This window comes from Ursus maritimus, unplaced genomic scaffold (assembly GCF_017311325.1).
Source record: "Ursus maritimus isolate PB19 unplaced genomic scaffold, ASM1731132v1 scaffold_23, whole genome shotgun sequence".
Lineage (NCBI taxonomy): Eukaryota > Metazoa > Chordata > Mammalia > Carnivora > Ursidae > Ursus > Ursus maritimus.
Window position 1 is genome coordinate 23,251,349 of NW_024424786.1, and position 5,204 is coordinate 23,256,552.

The window sequence follows — 5,204 nt, forward strand, 5'->3', positions numbered from 1 at the left end:
GGTCACAATACTGGGAAGATGATTTTTAAAAATCTGCGTATACCTCAAAGGGGCAGAGAAGAATTTACAAGTTTTCCAAAATAAATGCTCTACAAAAAGGGACATTTCTTTGGTTGGGAAAAAGACTGTCTAAAGTTTAGTCAAGCTGAGGAGAATGTTACGGGTTTCTTTGCCACGTGCATCTTCTTCATTTGATAGAAATTGATTACAAGGGAAAATTTCTTCTTCTCCCAGTGTATGAGAACTGGTAACTATTTCTGTTATATGAATATTCTGGGAAGGTCAAATATGAGAATATCATTACATGAATTCAGTGAGAATTAAAATACAACTATTACTTTTTCTCAATGGATTTGCCGCCAGAACCCAGGTGTCAGGAAAACCACCTCTAAACCTATACCAGAATGGGAAAGGAAAAGACTCATATCAACATCATTGTCACTGGACATAGATTCGGGCAAGTCTACCACTACTGGTCCTCTGACCTACAACTGTGGTGGGATTGACAAACTATCGAATAATTTGAGAATATGGCTGCTGAGATGGGAAAGGGCTCCTTCAAATATGCCTGGGTCTTGGGCAAACTGAAAGCAGAGTGTGAATGTGGTATCACCACTGCTATCTCTGTGTCACATTTCAAGACCAGAAAGTATTATGTCACCATCACTGATGCCCCAGGACACAGAGAGTTTATCAAAAACATGATTCCAGGCACGTCTCAGGCCGACTGTGCTGCCCTGATTGTTGCTGCTGATGTTGGTGAATTTGAAGCAGTTATCTCCCAAAATGGGCAGACCTGTGAGCATGCCCTTGTGGCTTACACACCAAGTATGAAAAAACTAATTGTTAGTGTTAACCAAATGGATTCCACTGAACCACCCTACAGCCCGAAGAGATAGGAGAAAATCATTAAGGAAGTCGGCACCTACATTAAGAAAATTGGCTACAACCCTGACACAGTAACATTCGTGCCACTTTCTGGCTGGAATGGTGATACATGCTAGAGCAAAGTGCTAACATAACCTTGGTTCAAGGGATGGAAAGTCACCCATAAAGATGGCAAAGCCAGTGCAACCACGCTACTTGAAGCTCTGGATTGCCTTCTGTTGCCAACTGGTTCAAATAACAAGCCATTGCGTCTGCCCCTCTAAGACATCTACAAAATTGGTGGTTTTGATACTGCCTGTGTGGGCCAAGTAGAGACTGGTATTCTTAAACCCAGCATGGTGGTCACCTTTTCTCCAGTCAATATTACAACTGAAGTAAAGTCTATTGAAATATACCATGATACCTTGAGTGAGGCTCTTCCTGGGGACAGTGTGAGCTTCAATGTCAAGAATGTATCTGTCAATGATGTTCGTTGTCACAATGTGGCTGGTGACAGCAAAAATGACCACCAGTGGAAGCAGGTGGCTTCGTGGCTCAGGTGATTATCCTGAATCATCCAGGCCAAATCAGTGCTGGATATGCACCTGTGCTGGACGGTCACACAGCTCACATTGCTTGCAAGTGTGCTGAGCTGAAGGAGAAGATTGATCATTGCTCTGGAAAAAAGCTGGAAGATGGCCCCAAGTTCTTGAAATCTGGTGATGCTGTCATCATCGATAGGTTTCCGGGCAAGCCTATGTGTGTTGAGAGCTTCTCTGACTAGCTGGGCCGTGTTGCTATTGGTGACATGAGCCAGGTGGTTGCTGTCGGCGTCATCAAAGCAGTGGACAAGAAGGTAGCTGGAGCTGGCAAGGTCCCCAGGTCTCCCAGAAGTTCAGAAGGCTAAATGAGCATTATCCCCAATACCGGCCACCCCAGTCTTATCCGTGGTGGAAGAACGGTCTCAGAACTCTTTGTGTCAATTGGTCATTTAAGTTTAATAGTACAAGACTGGTGAATGTTAACAGTGCATCATAAAACCTTCAGAAGGAAAGGAGAATGTTCTGTGGGCCATTTGGGTTTTTTGGTGTGTATGTGGCAGTTTTAAATTATCAGTTTTCAAAATCAGTACTTTCTAATGGAAACAATTTGACTAAAAATCTCTCACAAAATTTTGAGACCCATTAAAACAAAAGTTTAATTAGAAAAAAATGTATAACTATTGAATAACAAATCACTTATGTGTTATTTAATAGAAAAAGTTTTGTGCGTGAAGTATTTCTGTCTTTAATCAGCTGGTATTAAATACTAATCCCTTAATCTTTTTTAATTTTTTTTTTTTTTTTTTATCCCATTGCTTCTGTTGGTGATAGCCATGCTGGATTGCAGCCCCTGCTGAGTCTCCATGCTACAAAACCTTTCCTCTGATTTGAAGCCTGAGGCATCAGAGGTAAGTGAGAAGTGGGTTGTCATTTATGTCAAAACTTTTCATCTTTGTCATTGTTAGATTTCACACGTTGTCAGTTCATGTCTCAGCTTTTCTTGCCATGCCTCTTGTATGGCTCTTCCTCTTTTCTTTTTAACAGGAACCAACTTGTTCCTGCATCTTCTTCTTGGCCATAAGCAGACATGCTTAAATATATCATGGATGAAGGTGAAACTAAAATTTCTGATCATCCCAGATTGGTTACACATTGTGTCAAATATAAGAAAAGTACTTGAAGGACAATATACTTTCTAAGATGATGACAGTTCATTGTATGGATGAGATTTCCATTTGAGTTGAGTAGAATGTTCTTTACACATGTGAAATTAACTTAATTAGCATATGGCTTTGTTTTAAAACTATAAATGATATAAATTTAAAATGCTCATTTTGAAATAAAATGAGCACACCTTTTAAATTTATGAGACAACATATTGTCATTGAGTAAGGTTTATTTTTTCAAAGGAAGTTTCCAAAGCCTCAGTTTTACCTTCTGTATAATAGAAATAATGTTTTATGATAAATGTTGTATTAGAACAGAGTGGATGCCTTGCATTAGGAAAATGCAAGAGTATATGAGAAAGAGACCGTGATGAAATCTTAGAAAGATAAGGATTTTTATTTAAATGTGAAGTTTTCACAGTGATATCTCTAAAAAAATCAAAAAAAAATGGTATCTAAGAGTAACTTATTTTCAAATGCACTTAAATCATTAGTCAGGTGGCACTGCGTTTATCGCATGATTATAGATGCTACATCAGAGGAAAAACAGCTTGCCTCCCTCAGATAAAGATATGTGCTCTCTCCATTCCATGAAGACAATTGCTTCTGGCTTTGTTGTAAATAATCCTATGTTACTTGTTTCTTATAATTCTAAAACATAAGTAATTTTTTACTTTAATATAACTACAAACATATAACCCTAATTAAATTGATTTGCAGATATAAGGTAAAACTTGAGTATTTATAGAAAGATTTTCAGGACAGTTCTATATGGATAATCGAACTGAGCTGGAGATGTGCATTACCAAGTGCAACATAAAGTGGGAATTTTGATAGAGTCATAGGTGCCACAATGTGGCCATAATTTCCTCAACACATATCCTTACACTGGGTCGGAGAAAATGCATGCCTCCTAACATAGCTAAAAAGCATCTACCTGATAGGAATTCAAATAAGAACTAGACTGTTGTACTACATCCAAAATCAAATTTCTATCAAATCAATTACAAACTAAGTTGAAATTACTTAGAATGTTTAATTTGCTCTATTCAAAATTTCATTCAATTTTCTTCATTTTTTTATTCAGCCAACAAACATAGAACTGAGTTAGAGTTCAAATAGAATTAAGGTATCATTGGGGTACCTGGGTGGCTCAGTTGGTGAAGTGTCTGCCTTCCGCTCAGGTCATGATCCCAGGGTCCTGGGATCAAGCCCCTAAGTCCGTGTCAGGCTCTCTCAGCGGGGAGCCTGCTTCTCCCTCTTCCTCTGCCTGCTGCTTGTGCGCTCCCTCTCTCGCGCTCTCTCTGTCAAATAAATAAATAAATAAATAAATAAATAAATAAATAAATAAATAAAATCTTAAAAGAATTAAAGATATCATCATATGAAATTAGAAAGTTCTACATTTGAATTATAGCTCTGTATTCTATAAATTATGCTACTGTTTTTTGTGGTAATTAGATGACCATTAATTGTCCACTGTTATCTGCTGAGATGTTTTATTTGAATATGAGTAAGTCAAGGCTTACATGTGATTGACTCTAGGATACAGTTCAGTCTTTAGTATGTCTTGTGTTTTCCTTGGTAGCTGGAGTCTATTCTACTGTGCCTTGGCACCTGGTATTCCCAGTATTGTGATAACCCTTTGTCATTTCATGCTGTCTTTTGGAACACAGAAATTATTCTACTCTCTCCACATCTTGCTAGAGTCATAGGGGAACCTCAATAAAATCAAACCAGGACCATATAGCCATTCCAACTATGGGTGTTTTGCTTCCTTCCTGGGCTTTACCTGAGAGAAGCAGCAAAAATCCCCTGTCCTTGGATTTTAAAAACACTAGTTTTGATCATTACCTTACTCTAAGCTGAGTCAGGGTGGAAAGGGGCATGGGGAGAATAGATGTAGAGTGGAGGACAGTCCCTTTTTAGAAACCTGTAAGCATTTATTCACTCCATATTTCAAGTTGTAGAAGGAGAACTAGTAGTTCTTCACTAGTCCTCCAAGTCATAGTGTAAATAGTGAAAAACTAAGGAGCATAACCCATTAATAGGTTTGTGTTTATGACTGTGTCACAGGTAACACAGAATTAATTGAAGAATCATTTTAACTGCTTAGTCATGAATTATTCTTCTGGTGGCAAAATCACCAAAGACCAGGAGATGCTGGTTAACCTAATTTCTGCAGCTTGTGATTGATCTGATGGTTACAATGTGATTCTTAAAAAAATTATTTAGCTTCTCATTAAAGACAGTACTGAACAAAATTAATTGCTACTTTGAGGAATTACTGTAACCTAGCATAATATTCTTAATTTCAATAAGATACCTTGTTTCTTTGTATATAATAAAACATAAAGGCTTTAATATCTCTCTCTGTGTGTGTAAGAAATGGATAACCCATAGTAATTTCTAATAACTTGTAAAGTTTAGTTTTGTTGAGCATTGTTCTGAATCTTAGAAGATTTTTGGTATTTGACTAAATGAATTCTTTCAAGTAGCAAGTAGTCTTCCCCTGACACTAGGCAGAAAGATAGACATTTATGTCAGAATAGCCAGGGGGAGGAAAAAAAAAAAAAAAAGAGGTAAGGTTAAAATAAATAAATAAATAAATAAATAAATAAATAAATAA

At 37.3% G+C, this 5,204-nt stretch overlaps 1 pseudogene; it reads left to right on the plus strand.

Annotated features, from left to right (window-relative positions):
• Positions 1-299: 299 nt before the first annotated feature.
• LOC103672357 lies at positions 300-1,846 on the plus strand (annotated as a pseudogene).
• The last annotated feature ends 3,358 nt before the right edge of the window (positions 1,847-5,204 follow it).